A 19064-nucleotide genomic window follows, 5' to 3' on the forward strand; every position below is an offset into this window, starting at 1 on the left:
TTTAGACCATGCCGCGGCCCGCCCTCCTTCCTCAGCATGCATCACTTCGAAGGGTCGTGGCTCACCAAGAACTATGCCGCGACCCGACCCTTCGAACCCAGAAAAACCCACCATTTTCAACCTCTAAACCTCACTTTTGGCCATCCCAAAGCTCCCAACTCAAAACCAATTAATAACAACATCATATGATTTAAACAACACAATTCCACCAAAAATCCAGCCTAACACTCACCAAAATCCCAATTCCAATTTCTGAGATTTCAAACCTAAAAACTAAAAACCAGCCATGGAAATACTAAAATTCAACCATCAAACTTTGAATTGAAACTTACCTCAGCTGTAGAATCATTCTTCCAAGAATCCCTTGACCTATCTTCAAAGTTTCAAGCCTCAAACTTCACCTTGAATATCAAAATTACAACTATTAAAAACTCAGCCATTTTTCTTAAAGTTCCTAACCACAGAACAAAAATCAATGCTTACCTTGGCTCTAATTCAAACCTTGATTAGTTCCTTGAGCTAATCCTCTAGCTCAGCCCTTCAATTCCACCAAGTTTTAGTTAATTCCCCTTGAAAATTAAGGTTTTTCCTTTGCTAAGAGAGAGAAGAGAGAGAAGGAGAGAAAGGTCGGTTTAAACTTGTGTCTACTGTTTTCTAACATATTCCTTAAGTCTATCCTTAAGTTATCAGACTAATCCTAAAGCTCGGGGTACCGGAAACGTCCCCGCAGGCAAAATAGTAAAATTCCCGAGTATTCCCGCTTAGACATCCTAACCTCAAATATATCTCCAATTATTTATTTTCATAACCCAATAGTCTAAATCACTACCCGATACCCAAAATATCCCTGACTTGTCCAAAGTCAATCATAATGCCCCGTTGTGACTTTTCCCGCTATCTAACCCTAGGATCGCTCCAAGTCGCCGGCTGCAGATTTATCCACATAATAATGTGGTTCTCACATATATCACATCATCATATAATATCATCAATTATCATATGCTCACTATTAATCATGTAATTACGCATTTAAATCAACAAAATTCATTCTAATCCCAATTATGCCCTCCTGGCACACTAATCAAGGCCCTTAAGCCCTATTAGTGATTTTGGGTCGTTACACACTATCCTACTGAAGCAAAGCCTCTGTGACTGAAAGGCAGTTAGTTTAAACCATTGCTTGGCAGGCCTGTCCAGAGTTGCAAGGAGCAAGATACACCTTAGGTCAAGCCCGACATTGTGGGCCATCATTATGGTGTTAAACATTCCGAGGTGATCGGACGGATCTCCCTCTCCATCAAATTTCGACATGTGTGGCATCTTAAAACCTACAGGATATGTTGCTGCCGTAATGTTTGGAGCAAAAGGTTCGAGCTCCTCGTCTGAGTCGCAATCGTCATTTTCCTTCTCAGACAAGAGTCGTTTCATTTGCTCTTCCATTAGAGATAGTCTCTCGAGGGTTTGGTCCCTATTCCCTAGGTTAGCTGGAGGTTGTTCAACAACTCCCATCCTATCATACGCGTTTGACAGGTTATTATCCCTCCAAGCTTGAGCTTGGTTAGGTGGGGCATTCCCGTTGTTGCGTACTATGGACGGACCTCCCTCGTGTCAAGTATAACTAATATTTTCATCCCGAGCTGGATACCTTCTTTACAAGTTCAGATGATCTCGCAAGTCGGGTTTTGGGTCATACCGAGGAATTTGGGTTATACTGAGGACTTTGCGCTGAACTCAAATGATTTCTTAGGTCGCTCTCGGACCTGCAGCTACGATGGCTCTCCGTCTAATAACTTCCGTTTGCGAAGCTTACAGGTCGCGGTTGGGATCGAGGGCCTGGATTCTCAACACTTGTTCATGGGATGGACGTATGTGCGGATGGGGGAGGATTTCTCTTGCTGTCACCATGAACTGGAATATCTTGTTGAGGACGAGGTGGTGTTGGATGTCTTACTGGTGATGGAGGATGCCTTATTGGCGAGGCTATCCTTGTTCCATCAGAACGAACTAAGTTAGCCTGCCTTTGTTCTACTCCAATGTCCCTAGTTCTTTGTGCCTGGTGCTCCGATCGTGGCATAGAGGGATTTGTTGGAGCATTGTGCCTTCGTGAGCCTGTCTCAGACCCTCCTTGTGGGTTTTCATGGGCATTCTTGGGAATCTGTGAAGAAGGCACTGAGCTTGGGGTCGAAGTCCTTACTGACCGACTGACATGCTGATGACCCCTGTGATGGTCAGTGGGTCGAACATTCTGGTGATTTCACCATGAAGGCACATAACTTGGAGTGGTGGTCCTGACAGATCGACTCAGTTTAGACCAATTATTCCTGTGGGTTTGTGAGACCCACTTTGCCTCTTTCTAACATTAACGTCGGTTGCAAGAGGGGGTAATCGAGCTAAGACCTCCTTAATCTTCCTATTTGCCCTAGCGAGATGGCTCTTCAGCTGCATGTTTTCCATCTCGACGGCAGTCAGATAGCTTGGATTAGGATTTGGCGGTAATGACGCCGAACTCCCAGTATCATCCTGACTTGCCGGTTGTTTTCTCGGACGTTGCTGAACATCTGGACCCCTTTCATTGGGAACAATGATATGATGGGCCTCCTGCCCACCAGGCTGTTCCATCTCATTATCTTGCATTGAGCGAGTGACCACCATGATGAAAGTTGACTGGAACTTGTGAAGCACTAATTTACTCTCAATGAAAGCACCAAACTGTTGACGCGGTTTTTCGCCAATAGTATATGAAGAAATAAAATGGGTAGATTAGTGCTTGATAGTAAATCGCAAGGAAAATAATAAGAACTCACTCAAAAGCACAAAAGCTTTGCATGGTTCAGTGGTTAAAATCCACCTAGTCCATGAGTCGATATTATTACTGTTTCTCTCTCTATTTTGGCAGAGTTTCGGTATATCAGAATACGGTCCCCTTTCCTTGTCCAATATTCCCAGTATTTATAAGGGAATTCCATGGACATATTTTTGGGTCACCGTGTAAATAAAATGCGTAATTATATATGGTATATAATTAATATAGATTATTCCCATTTATATTGGGATATGATTTGGTAACAGAATAAAAACGCTCCTACTATCTCGGGTAATAAATGATATAGATATGATACAGCCTGGTCATTAATGAGAGTATAAATAATTCCCGAGTCTCTTGGGATCCTTCAGTATGTGTTATATCTAAGTCCTCATGAGCTGAATATCTCACTCGAGCTCGTGCTTGACAGCTATCTGACTCCGAGCTCGCAGTAAATCCAGGACGCCTAATATTGGGTTTGACCATTATGAGTCTCGAGTTGTTCACATGGTAAATAACTATATTTTACTTGGGTATCTTTCCACGTATTCAACTGCTAGCTGTACACGAGTTGGCCAAGTGAACTCTTGCTAAGTTTAGGTTACAACAACGATGATAATGGAAATTCAAATTTGAATTTTGAAATTAAAGTTGTTATCTTTTTATTAAAAAGATGATACTTTATTTGAATTTATATTTATTAATTAATTAAAATAAAAATACATGAAAAATCAAATCCTATTTTTCAGGGAAGTGCTACACGCATAGGGCTTCTTGGACTGCCCTATGCGTGTACCACTACTGATGGTGATCAGTTAATGAATTTTTTATTTTATTTAATTAATTAATAAAACATTTTGAAAAGAGTTTTTAAAATGGAATGTAAGACTTTGTCTTTAATTATTTTATTTTATTATTATTAAAGATGATAATAATAAGTCTATATGATAGAAAAAAAAATTTTAAATTTTTTTTTACAGATAAGAAAAATTGATCATCCTTTTCACACAAAAAGAAAAACATTTCTCTCTAGCCTATAATCAAGAGTCTCATGTGTTGAGAATACTTTTGATTCACAAATATTGATTCTTGCGCTCTATGTGCCCACCCACATCTTGAGGTGTAGAAAACATCTTGGAAGATCTAGGTGTGAGTACTCTAGCGAGGATAGGAAGATCGAAATAAATACAAAAAAATTCAAGGATTCTTGATAGGCTACAAGAGGTAAATCATTTCGTATTATTATTACATATACATATTATATTGATTAACATATTGCATATTAAAGGATCCTCATATAAAGTTGTTTATATGAAAAAAATTTGTTGTATATAATACTACCATTACCACAATTTCTGATGCGCACTAGGAACTGTTCCTAACAGTATTATTAGGAAGCATGATAGGGGTGCATTTGTGTTGTGTTTATATTTTGGTAACTTAAGTTTTCATGAAGATTGTTAAGAGTTTTGACTTGAAATTTTATTAAGTTTCATGTTGAAATATTGATGTTTAGTGATCTTTTAAATTTTTATATTATTTAAAATAAAAGATTAATATTGTAATGTTGTTATGTCTTTGGATCATGATGTTGTGGAATAATTAAAATGAAAAATTGAATAATAAAAGTGTGTATAAGGGTTCGGCCTAACGTTATATTTTATGGTTGTGAGTGGTGTTTTGGCTTACGATTTGATTAAATTTTGGGTGATGAGCATGTTGTTAAATTATGAATTTGAGTATATGTTTGCTTGCTGATTTTTGCTTATTTTATGACAAATTGCATTCTAATTAAAAATAATAGCAATCATATGTCTTGTAAACTCATGTTTTAAAAAAAAACTAATATAATTAAAATGTGATTTTTTCAAACTTTAAAAATATATTCTCTTTAAAAATTACATTCATATTTTTATTTGACAAAATGTTTAAGGAAAAATTATTTTAAGATGACTAAAGAATCTATTTAATAAAATGTGTGTATAATTAGCCATTTTTCTGTAACGTCCTCCTAATTCAGGACCGTTACGCTGTGTATTTTAAATTGTGACATACTTGCTAATTAAGCCATTTGGTTATAAACGTGTAACTATGGTTAACGTCAAGGGTTAGGGTTAAATTTTTTGGTCAAAGGAATTGTTAACTTTTATTTAAAAAGTTTCATACATACATGAGATCCCAAAATATTACGAACAAATGTTTAAAATGGTGTATATACATCAAAAGTTACAACCGGCCGACCTAAGCGGCAAAATCAGGGCTACAACCCTAGCTCCTCTGAGATATCCTCGACCGTGGTGGACGAGCAGCCACATATGTACACGCCGCCATCGAAGCTCTCCAACTCATGGCTGGTCAAGTTTCCCTTTTCCCTTACCTGCACTACAAAGCACCCATGAGCCAAGGCTCAACAAGAAAACTTAAACATGTGCATGAACAGTAAATACAGATTTCCAGATACTTATCTAGCATGCCCAGTAGTAATAACCTACGCATGCATGCATACAGCCACAGTAGTAAGTGGTCATTAGACCATTATGGGGCCCGTCGCCCTGAACAGTTGACCATAGAATCAACCCCTGACCCTATGCCCTGGCTATGTGACCATAAAGTCACCTAGGGGCTTTTCCCTTAGCTCTGAGTAACTAGCCATAGAGCTAGTTCAGCGTACCTGGCACTTTAATGTTTCAGCGACCATAGTGTCAGCCAACGTAATAATACATTCTTGTTTGGCCTAAGCCTTTTGACCAGCACGCAGCGGGCTATTGCCTCCCTTAACTAATAAGTTAAACCATGAGCCAGGTATTCCGATACATATATAGAACAGATGTAGATAAGCATACTTCAAACAATACAAGTATGCATACATGTTACTCATATAACATCATCAAATAATTGCAAACACAGTAATAACCATGTTCCTTAACAAGCCAATCCCTAGCTACGCAAATCGTGTGAATAGTCATATAACACTTAATCAGGTACATAATATTCAAGTATGCTTAATCAACAAGCAAACGCTAACTTAAACATGTATATCTTAGGGGCCTAAGCCCTATTCATAATTATAGTAAAAAATTGGGACAAGCCCTGATCACACATATATCACGTATTGGGTGCAGTTTTCTTACCTTAGGTCCGAGTATAGCGTAAAATACGGATGACCCTCGAGCATGATCCAGATTCTCAGCCCCTAGCAATAACCTAGTCACAAACATAATAGAGGATTCCGTCAATAAGGAGCAAATAAAAGCTTCCAGACAAAGTCCTAGCCTCCGGGAGCTCGAAGTCTACTAAGTCGAGTAGTAGAATCGATCTCGAGCCCTTAGGGTTGAGTTCCCACACTCAAAAACCCTCCTAGAGCTCAAAATCCCTTAAGCGTCGTGAACCCAAGCACCTGCACCGCGGCCCGCCCAAGTCAGAGCCCCAGCATCCCTTCTCACTGGACACGCGCCGCGGCGCAGCCTAACAGGCATTGCGGCGGGCCTTCGCGTTAGACACCTCCATTGGCCCCTGGGTTCTAAAGGGTCGCGGCACCCTAAGAACAGGGTCGCAGGTGCCGTGACCCGCTCCTACAAACCCATAATTTCTCTGGTTTTTCTTCAACCAACTCAATCAAAACCACCCCAATTCAGTTCTAAAACCACAATTTAATCCCCATAACAAATGCAACATATCACCAGCAACTAAACCCAACTTAAAACCTGATTGAAAACCCAACAAAACACATAAATCCAACATTTGAGCTACAAGCCCAAGAACACCAAACTAACACATGAATTCAGGGGGAAAACAAAGTCTAAAGCTTGCCTTAATTATGATTTAAGCCCTCCTAACTGTAGCTAATCCAATTTCCAAGTTCAAGCCTTCAATCTCCAAGTTTTCAACCAAAGATCTCTTGGTTTCCTCAAGCAATTCCCTTAGAAAAATAAAAGAGAATGAGGGAGAGAGAGAGAGGGTTGGTTGGTGAGTAGTGTTTGAGTGTGTTTTGTGTTTTTGTATGTTTCTCAAGGCTTAAGTTACTTAAGTTAATCCCGAGGCTCAGGGTACCAAAAATGTCCCCGAGGGAAAAATGGTCAAAATCTCCGGTATTCCCTCCTAATCTCACTAACTCCAAATATATCCTCAATTATTCATTCTCGTTACCCGATAACCAAATACTGAGCTAAATACCTAAAATACCCATTGACTCGCCCCGAGTCGGGTATTGAGTCCCATTGTGACTTTCCCGCTAACTTGCTCCCTAGGATCGTCTCGTGCCGAGTAACTCAAATAAACCCACATAATAATGCGGTATCTCACATATATCACATATATACAATTATGCCCATAACGGGCCAAATTATGAAAATTGTCATGCTAATAAGAAACGGGCCCACATCCATATTTAATATTCCTAAACATGCATAACTAGTTATATTATCATATAACTCACTTAATCACATAATCATTCAAAAATATATCATATAAGCATATAATTCCATATATTGCCATCCTAGCCCCTTAATCAAGGCCCTAAGCCTTATTAGGTAATTTGGGACGTTACAACTATCCCCTCCTTACAAAAATTTCGTCCTCAAAATTTTACCTAAACAACTCGGGATACTGATTCTACATATCTACCTCCAGCTCCTAGGTCACTTCCTCAACATTGTTGTTCCTCCATAATACCTTAAATAATGGTATAGTCTTGTTCCTCAGGACCTTGTCCTTTCTGTCTAAAATTTGAATTGGTTGCTCCTCATAGGACAAGTCAGTCTCCAGTTCCAGATCCTCATAACTCAGTACATGAGTCTCATCTGACACATACTTCCTCAGCAAGGAAATATGGAATACATTGTGCACACTAGACAGTGCAGGGGGTAAGGCCAACCTATAGGCCACCTGACCGATCCTCTTTAGGATTTCAAATGGTCCCACAAACCTAGGGCTCAACTTGCCCTTGTTCCATAATCTCTTCACCCCTCTCAGTGGTAAAACCCTAAGGAAGACATAATCTCCCACCTGAAACTCCACGTCCTCCGCTTTGGGTCTGAATAACTCTTCTGTCTACTCTGAGACGTGATCATCCGAACTCTAATCTTCTCAATAACCTCAGTGGCCCTCTGAACTGCTTCAAGACCCAAATATTTCCTCTCACCCATCTCATCCCAGTGAATGGGCGATCTGCACTTCCTACCATACACATCTCATAAGGTGCCACTCCAATAGTAGACTAGTAGTTGTTGTTATAGAAATACTCTATTAGAGACAAATATTTACTCCAGGACCCTTCAAAGTCCAATACACATGCTCTTAGCATGTCCTCCAATATCTAGATAGTCCTCTCAGACTAACCATCGATCTGAGGATGATAAGTTGTAATGAACTTTAGCTGTGTACCCATCGCCCTCAGTAAACTTCCCCAAAACTTGGAAGTAAATATAGGGTCCTTATCCGACACGATAGACCTCAGAGTCCCATGAAGGTGAACGATCTCTCTCACATAGAGATCTGCATACTGGTCAATTGTGTAATTCTTCCTCAGTGGTAGAAAGTGAGCTGATTTCATATACCGATCTACGATGACCCAAATTGAATCATGCTGGTCCACTGTCCTGGGCAATCCTACCATGAAAGCCATCATGATATCCTCCCACTTCCACTCTGGGATATCCAGAGGCTGTAACAACCCTGCTGGCCTCTGAAGCTTTACCTTGACCTGCTGATAGGTAGGCACCTTGCCACGTATTCAGTCACGTCCCTCTTCATCCCAGGCCACCAATATAAAGCTTTTAGATCCTAGTACATATTCGTGGTGCCCGGATGTAGAGAATAAGAGGTAGTATGAGATTCATCCAGAATCTCCCATATGATCCCAGTGTCCATCAGAACACAAATCTGATCCTTGTATCTCAACAAGCCCATTCTTGATACTGTATAGTTCTTAGATACTCCAGTTAGGAAGTCCCTTCTAATCTGCCCCAATTGTGGGTCATCTAACTGTTTCTCCTTAATCTTCTCTAGAAGAATAGACTATAGGGTGATGTTGGCTAACTGGCCCACCACTAACTCAATTCCTGCTCTAGTCATATCGTCAGCCAACTCCCTTGATATCTGCCTGGCACTATACAACTGTTCCGGACCCTTCCGGCTTAAGGCTTCTGCCACCACGTTGGCTTTCCCATGGTGATAGAGGATCTCACAATCATAATCCTTTACTAGCTCTAACAAACATCTTTGCCTCATGTTCAGATCCTTCTGGCTGAAGAAGTATTTTAAACTCTTGTGGTCAATGTATATCTCACACTTATCATCGTATAAGTAGTGTCGCCACACCTTCAGTGAAAAAACCATTGTTGCAAGTTCTAAATCATGTGTGGGGTACCTCTGCTCATACTCTTTCAGCTGGCATGATGCATAGGCAATCACTTTCCCTGTCTACATAAGGACACAACCTAGGCTCTGCCTCGAGGCGTCATAATAAACTACAAACTTGTCCTGATCTGTAGGAAGACTCAAAAGTGGAGTGATGATCAAACTCTTCTTCAGATTCTGAAAGCTATCTTCACACTTGTCTGACCATATGAACTTTTGATTCTTGCGTGTCAACTCTGTCAATGGTGACACAATCTTGGAAAACCCCTCCACAAAGTGTTTGTAATAACCTGGCAATCCCAAGAAACTTCTGATCTCTGAAGCGTTCTTCTGTCTTGGCCAATCTCTGACCGCCTCAATCTTCACTGAATCCACCATAATTCAATCCTTACTGACTCTGTGACCTAAGAAAGTCACCTGTGGCAACCAAAACTCACATTTCCTAAATTTTGTGCACATCTTGTGTAACGCCCTGGTTACTCCAAGACCGTTACTGTGAACTTTGAACCGTGCTTAACTCACTAATCGAGTTCTTTGGTTATAAACGTGAATCTAGGTGTTATTAATCGGTTAAGGTGTAAAACCAATCAAATGGAAAGGATATATTTTATTTAAAACATAAAACTGTTCATGGGCCCATAAAAACGTTTACAAGTTATTTATAATACAAAATGGTCATTATAGTGTAAAATTTACAACCCGCATACCTAAGCGGCAAAAATAGGGTTAACCCCTAGTCCCTCTGAGAAACTCCTTGGCTGTGGTGGTCAAGCGGTCGCATATGTACACATCGCCACCTAAGCTCTCCAATCAAGGCTGGGTGAGCTTTTCTTTCCCTTTACCTGCACCACATAGCACCCATGAGCCAAAGCCCAGCAAGAAAACTCAATATTGCATGAATATAATATCAAATGATGATCATAATAATCATCCAGGACATATAGCCCTAAATAGAGGAGTGACAGTTGTAAAAGTCCCTAATGTGGGTTCTGTACCCTTTACAAATGAGTGATCGAGTCACTAGCTTAAACAGGATAAGTGACTGATGAGCAAGTCACCAATGTAAACCAACTGAGTGACCATGGAGTCACTAATGTGGTTTTCGTACCCTTAGCCATGTGACGATACGGTCACCTGGGCCTTCTGGCCCTGGCTCTGAGTAACTAGTCATGGAACTAGGCAAGTGCGTTTAGTTTTCATCGAACTTGGGGTCGGCCCAACATTAATGCTCATGATGAGTCATTCAATGCTGTTGTCGATTATATCTAATCTTTATCGGCTCTGCGTTCATGACGCTTATGCCGCTCCTGACTCATAGGTCAGTAACATATGACCAGTGCTCAGTACCGCTGTCGAACTTGACTAGTAAGTCACAACTTCACAGACGGATCTGACACCATTGCCAATTTTGACTAGTAAGTCAATGCCATTCATGTTAGGAAAAATTATTTTGTCTCAATGGAAATAGGTAAGAATATTACAACTCTATGCAATAATATTACAAATAAATATTGATTGATTGAATAAGGTTACAACTCTATAACTGAAAATACAAATAAACTAAAGAACAAGAAGAAGATAAGAAGAATAGAATAGTGAAAATACAACTCAAAGCAAAATATTACAAGTAAAGTAAAAGTGTTTGAAATAAAGAAAAGAAGATTACAACTCAAAACAAGAAATACAAATAAACAAAAGAGAATAATATAAAGATGAAGATAAACAGAGTAGAAAGAAAGAACAAACAAACTAAATAGAAACAACTCTCACTCACACTACCAAAGTGAAGAGTGTTGGGGATATCCAACTTGAACAAGGTTTGAAACCTTTGTCCAAAAGCTTATTTCCCCTAACTCAAGCACTAAGGGATCTCCCACGGATTATAGGAAATGCTTTCTGGAATTATCAAGCCTCAAGGTGTTTCTAGCCAAGTGCTCTAATGGATAGAAATGTTGTGTCTTTCAAGTGAGCTATAGGCTCCTATTTATAGAGTTTAGAGACACACTTTGAATTTCAAATTCCACCAACCCCCATGGATGTTACCAATGTTTAATTAGATTAATATGAAATTAAAAATGAGACTTGAGAGTTATTTGGGTTTTTGGAACCGTTCAACACATTTGGAAAAAACTGAAAAATTGGCCTGAAATGCACCTGTGGCCGCGGCCAGGGACATCAGTGGCCGCGGCCACTACTCTTTGTCCCCCAGGCCGCAGCCACCATCATTCAGTGGCCGCAGCCACAACCCAGTTTCAGCACTTGAAAATGTGTTATTTTTCCAAACGGTTCCAAACCCTCCCAAATGATTTTGTAACTCCCAAAACACATTATTGGGGTTAAAATCATATCTCTAATAGCCATTTCACATATGGCTTTATGAAATTCATCTCAATATTGTGTAACACCAAATTTACACAATAAAGGGTAATATTTGGAAGTTACAAATTTGTAACACCAAATATATTACATTATTTGGATATATCTCATATATTTAAATATTGTAACTCTCTATTATATGTTACAATGTGTGACACTCTTTGTCACATTTATTTAATGTAAAACATTATATTATAATATAATATAATATTACATTATATTAAATATTATAAAATAATATAATATTACATTATATTATAAAATAATATAACAATTCACAAGTAAGCAAGATCTGCTAAGCATTTGATATGCAATCAATGTCCACATCAATATGCCTTAATTATAACCATGCATGTCTCATATAGGGTGTAGTTTTCTTACCTCTGGTTCCAGTGAGAATTAGTAAAAGAACGACCCTTGAGAACGATCAACCTTTTAGTTCCTTGACGGTCACCTGGTCATAACCAATTATGGGATTCCATCAATAAAATGAATAATAAAGATTATCGAACCAAGACCTAACCTCCGGGACATCGAATCCTACTAAACTGGGTAGTAGGAACGATCCCGAGGCCTAAGGTTTGATTCCCCAAGCCAAAAACTCAATTTTGGTCAAAATGCCACTAAGAGTTGTAGCCCTACACCACCATGACGCGGCCCGCCTCCTCAAATAGAAATGGCCAACCTTCTAAACCCTAACACATGTCGCGGCCCTCCTTCACCATGTCGTGGCCTAACGGCCCTGCAGCTCCTCCCTTCTTCTTCAGTAAGCTTGGCCCGCGGCGCTCTAGAACAGGGTCGCGACCCCACCTGAAACCCAGCCAAAGACCCCTGTTTTTCCCCTTCGAACTCATTTTAAAACCTTATTAAAACACTCCCAATATCACAAAGCAAAGCCACCAACTATTACCATAACTTATCTACCATTTAACCATCAAAACCTAAGCCCCACACCAATCAAAACTTCATCAAATTCCCATTTCCATGATCAAAACTCTAAATCTTAAAACCAACCGAAAAACAGAGCAAGGAACCATAAACTTGAACTAAAACCTTACCTTAAGCTTAGGTTGAATCCTCTTCAATGGCTGAACACTAGCCTAAGACCTCAAGCTTCAATCTCCAAGTTTGAATCCCCAAACTTGCTTCAAAAATTCCAAGGAAGGAGAAGAGAAATGATGATCGTGAGGAAGGTAGAAAGGAGTCTCTATTTTGGTTTTATTTTCTACAGCCTTCGGCTTATATATAGCCTAGGTCAAATGACCAAAATACCCTCCATGCTTAATTCATCTCTTAACAGCCCCCCAAGGGCAAAACCGTCCTTGCCCACCTATCTCGTTAATCATAATTAACGCCCTCCAATTCCCGTTATTTACAAATACTAATAAAATCATATCCCATTATCCTTTAATTCCCGGTAATGCTCTAATCATCAAATCACCCCGAGACTCACCTCGAGCCTCGAATTCAATCCATTTATGACCAAACTGATAATTTGTATTCAAAGATCGTCTCATGCCGAATAGCTCGAACAAATCCATATTATAATGTGGCCTCAAAAATAGTTCACCGACATGCATACAAATACACAATTATGCCCTCAACGGGCCAAATTACCAAAATGCCTTTATGATGAGATGTGGATCCATATGCATGCATTTATCATCACATAATAATATAATTCACATAACACATGCACATAATAGTTTAATGACATAATAAATAAACTATGGCCCTCTCGGTCTACTAATCCAACCATTAAACTACATTAGGGATTTTGGGGCATTACAAACTATCCCTTCATTACAGAAATTTTGTCCTTAAAATTTACCTGAACAACTTGGGATACTGATTCTGCATATCTGACTCCAGCTCCCAGGTCGTTTCCTTGACCTTGTTGTTCCTCCACAATACCTTAACCAAAGGTATATTCTTATTCTTGAGGGCCTTGTCCTTCCGTTCAAGTATCTTGACTGGCTGTTCCTCATAGGAGAGATCTGCCTCAAGCTCCATATCTTCATAACTCAAGACATAAGTCACATCAGATACATACCTCTGAAGTGCTGAAACGTGAAACACGTTATGCACGGCTGATAATGTCGGAGGTAAGGCCAACCTGTAAGCCACCTGACCAATCCTCTCCAGAATCTCAAATGAACCTACAAATCTAGGGCTCAGTTTGCCCTTCTTCCCAAATATCCTCACCCCTTTCCATGGCGAGCCTCTAAGGAAAACATAGTCTCCTTCTTGGAGCTCCATGTTCCTAAGCTTGGGATCTGCATAACTCTTTTGTCTACTCTGAGAAGCGAGCATCCAAGCTCTAATCTTCTCAATCGCCTCACTGGTCCTCTGAACTGCCTCAGAACCCAAGTATCTCCTTTCCCCTGTCTCATCCCAATGAATGGGAGACCTGCATTTCCTACCATACAACATCTCATAAGGTGCAACTCCAATGGTAGACTGATAACTGTTGTTGTAGGAAAACTCTATCAAAGGTAGATACTTACTCCAGGATCCACCAAAGTCCAGCACACATGCTCGCAGCGTGTCTTCTAATATCTGAATTATCCTCTCAGATTGTCCATCTGTCTGAGGATGATAAGCAATACTTAACTTCAACTGTGTTCCCATGGCCTTCTGCAAACTTCCCTAGAACTTGGAAGTAAAAGTGGGGTCCCGATCTGACAAGATCAACCTCGGTGCTCAATGGAGGCACACGATCTCTCTCACATAGAGATCTGCATACTGATCAACTGTATAAGTAGTCCTCCCTGGTAGAAAGTGAGCAGACTTGGTATATCGATCCACAATAACCCATATTGAGTCATGTTGACCAAAAATCGTATATCGATCCACAATAACCCATATTGAATCATGTTGACCAACAATCCTGGGTAACCCCCCCCACGAAATCCATCGTGATGTCTTCTCATTTCTACTCTGGAATATCCAGAGGCTGCAATAACCCTGCCGGCCTTTGATGCTCAGCCTTGACCTATTGACATGTCAAGCACTTAGCCACATAGTCCACTACATCCCTCTTCATCCCAGGCCACCAATATAATGATCTCACATCCTGGTACATCTTCGTTGTGCCTGGATGCAAAGAGTAACGTGTAGTATGAGATTCATCCAAAATCTATCGTCTTAAAGCAGTGTCTAACGGAACACATATCAGACCCTTGTATCTCAACAAGCCCATCTCAGACACTATGTAATCTCTGGACACTCCAGCCAAAACATCCTCTCTCATCTTGATCAGATGTGGATCACCCAACTAACCTTCCTTGATTCTTTCCAACAGTGTAGACTGAAGCGTAATGTTGGTCAACTGTCTCACTAGCAACTATATACCAGCTCTGGTCATATCTTCTGCTAACTCTATCGCTATTAGCCTCACACTATAAATCTATCCCGGACCCTTCCGACTTAAAGCATCCACTACCACGTTGGCTTTTCCTGGATGATACAAAATCTCACAATCATAATCTTTTACTAATTCTAGCCAATGCCTTTGTCTTATATTCAAATATTTCTGATTGAAGAAGTATTTCAGGCTCTTGTGGTCTGTGTAGATCTCATACTTCTCCCCATAAAGGTAATGCCTCCATACCTTTAAAGCAAAGACCACAGCCGCCAACTCTAAATCATGGGTGGGATATCTCTGTTCATACTCCTTCAACTGACGTGAAGCATAAGAAATTTGTTTCCCTAACTGCATCAGAACACATCCCAAACCCTAATGTGAAGCATCGCAATAAATCAAAAACTTCTCCTGATATGTTGGAAGACTCAGAACTGGAGCTGTAATCAATCTCTGCTTCAGTTCCTGGAAGCTATTCACACACTTGTCTGACCACACAAACTTCTGATTCTTGCATGTCAGCTCAGTCAATGAAGTAGCAATCTTTGAGAACCCTTCCATGAAACGCCTATAATAACCTGCCAATCCAAGGAAACTTCTAACCTCAGAAGCATTCCTTGGCCTTGGCCAATCTCTGACTGCCTCAATCTTTGCTGGATCTACCTTAGTCCCCTCCTTATTGACAATATGCCCAAGAAAAGTTACCTGAGATAACCAGAACTCACATTTCTTGAACTTTTCAAACAATCTGCGCTCCCTCAGTCTCTGTAGAACCAATCTCAGATGTTGTTCATGCTCTGAATCTGACTAAGAATAAACCAGGATATCATCAATGAAGACGATCACAAACTGATCCAGATAATCCTTGAACACTTTGTTCATCAGATCCATAAAAGCAGCTGGGGCATTAGTCAATCCAAAAGACATGACTAAGAACACATAATGCCAATACCAAGTGCGAAAAGTAGTCTTTAGTATGTCTCCCTCCTTGACCCTCAACTGATGATAACCATAATGAAGGTCGATCTTTGAGAATACATTTTTACCTTGTAACTGATCAAACAGATCATCTATCCTTTGCAAAGGATACTTGTTCTTGATTGTTAACTTATTCAGTTCTCTGTAATCAATGCACATCCTCAGAGAACCATCTTTCTTCCTTACAAACAGAACTGGCACACCCCAAGGTGAGAAACTAGGTCTAATAAAATCCAAATCCAACAGCTCTTGCAACTGTACCTTCAATTCTTTTAACTCAGCTGGGGCCATTCTATAAGGTGCTCTAGACACTGGCTCCGTCCCTGGTGCCAGTTCTATCACAAACTCAATCTCTCTGTGTGGTGGCAACCCTGGTAAATCTTCTGGAAACACACCTAGGAATTCACAGACTAATATGGTCTCTTCTGGTCTCACTGGCACGACCTGAGTGATGTCAACCACACTGGCTAAGAATCTAATGCAACCTCCTTGCAATATATCTCTAGCCCTCAAAACTGAAATCATAGGTATGTGGGGTCCATGCACAGTACCAACAAACACAAAAGGATCCTCACCTTCAGGCTCAAAGGTGACCATCTTCCTTTTGCAATCAATGGTTGCCCCATACTTCACTAACCAATCCATACTAAGAATCATGTCGAAGTCAGTCATAACTAACTCTATCAAATTCACTGACAACTCTCTGCCCTCCACTGTCACTGGCAAAGATCTGACCCATCTCCTGGATACCACTAACTCCCCAGTGGGTAATAAAGTTCCAAATCCCACAGCATAAAAATCACAGGGTCTACACAGTCTGTCAATAATTCTACTAGCAACAAAAGAATGTGTAGCACCAGAATCAATCAAAAAGTATAAGGGGTTGCAGCACTAAGAAGCTGACCTATAACTATTGAGGGAGAAGCCTCAGCTTCTGCTTGTGTCAATGCGAACACTCAAGCTGGGGCCGAGCTATCCACCTTCATGGGTTCTTCTTTTCTTGCCTTAGGGAAATCTTTCTTGAGATGACCCACTGCTCCACATAAAAAGCAGGCCCTTACCCTACACTCTCCCAAATGATGCCTCTTGCACCTAGGGCATTCGGGATAAGTCTTCCAGCCTCACTACCACTTTGGCGGCCCATAGAAATACCACGGGGTCGCCTGTCAAGACCTGGAGCTGGGAAGGTTTCAGGAACCTTCCTTTTTTTATCATTGGTGTAGAGTCCAAGAACTTTACTTAGCTAGTTATTTAGTAGTATTATAGTATGTTTAGTATTATCTATGTAACTGTGGATTTTTGGTTCAGACCGGGAATTATTTGGACACTCATAGTAGTACTTATAGATTTTCTAAGTTTAATCTATAGTTTAAGAATATTAAGTATAACCTAAGGTTTGATTAATGTGACTGATATTAAGGATTATATTTATTATATTATAAGGTTTAGACATCAACCAATAGGATTTTAAGCACATGTTATGAATGGTGATTAAGGATTAAGTATTTTTGAGGATTAAATTTAATAAGGAGTAAAGTTTGAATGTTATAGGGTCAGTCAGCAGCTTTGAAAATGTTGAGGGCTTAGTCAAGGCTGTTTACTCCATTCAAACTTAGCTAAAAATGTGTAATTTCGTGTTTAAATATTCAGCGTGTGCCGATATATCGCAGCTATAGGGGGCGATATGTCGCAGCACGTAGATACGGAAAACACGAAACGATGCACGGTCGCCTCGGGCATACTGGCCCAGGCGATATATCGCCTACAGGGGGCGATACATCGCCTCCTCCAGCATGAATTCAAACTCTTTTGAATTCTTTTCCTTTCAGCCATTCAAACTTCTTCAAAAGTCCAACATCTTTTGAACGAGTCTTCAGCCTCTGCTGAACGATTATTCAAATTATTTTCACCTAAAAAGCCATTATTTTTATTCAAGTAAAATCAAGATACTTTCATTCCCAAACTCTATAAATAGGACCTAGTACCCAGCCATTTCTTCACCTTTTACTCTAAGTTCAGAAGCTGCTAGTGTTAAGTGAGTGTGAGAGTTTAAACACCTGGTTTGGGAAAATCATAAGCTTAAACATCATAAGCTTATCAAACACTTTGGGAAGTGAGGTTCGTTAGTATTTCGGTTGTGGTTAGATTGATCTTGCAAGTCTTTGAGGTAACCAAAACTCTAGTTCATTTCTGTATTATGTTATTTTCTTTCTCATAGTCTTCTACTCAATCTCTAACCTTAATCTCTATTTTGGTTAGGGAATCTAAGTTCTTGAGCACATAAGTTTCGGTAAGCATGTCTCTCAAATGGTTTAGTCTTCTCATTTCCTTTTCATCTCTTTCCTTCTTTCAACTCACTCTTGTTCATTATGGTTTTAGGAGTGTTCCAAAAGTCCCAACTCAGTCCATTATATCCCGGTAACTTTGGTAAGGAAAATAGGCTAGAATCTATATGTTTATGTTTATGTTATCTTATGTGTTATGTTATGATATGTTATGAATATGTTATAAATGTGTTTGTTGTAGGCTTGGGCTTATGCCCTATTTGACTAACAAGACCCCAAAAAGATTGTGGGCATATGCCTATTTAGCTGGTAGGACCCCACTAATCTCATGGGCATAAGCTTGTTTAGTCTATGGGACCCCAAGTAATAATGGCCATTATAATAAGTGTATTATGTGTTATGATATGTCTTTACGAAATTGATTTGTATGACTATGTGTTAGATTTTTCCTTGCTGGACATTAGGCTCATTCCTTTCTGTTTATGTGCAGGAAATAAGCTTTAGAGGCGGAAAGATTCGTGACGCTTAGAGGATGTGTATCGATGGTGAATGGAGTCAAGGGGTCGAGCGTTATTTGATTCGAGGATGTAGTCTCATTTTAATTTTTATGGTTTTATATGTATTTTCCGCATTTTCTTATGTAATTCTTTTCATTTAAATCATGTTTTGTTTTTAAAGACAATGGGATCCCAAATCCTTCTTAGTATTCTGTTTATTTGTAAGTAACTCTTATTTTTACAAGTTACTCAATAAAATTATGGTATTTTCATAAAAATGTAAGTTTTATGTATAGTTTTGTTAATGGCCCAAATAGTCTAGATTAGTGGGTCATTACAATTGGGGCCTCCACCCCTACCAAAACCCATAAATAAGGAACCTGTCCTCCTAAATTATTTTCTGG

The sequence above is a fragment of the Humulus lupulus genome, chromosome 2 (genome assembly GCF_963169125.1).
Source record: "Humulus lupulus chromosome 2, drHumLupu1.1, whole genome shotgun sequence".
Lineage (NCBI taxonomy): Eukaryota > Viridiplantae > Streptophyta > Magnoliopsida > Rosales > Cannabaceae > Humulus > Humulus lupulus.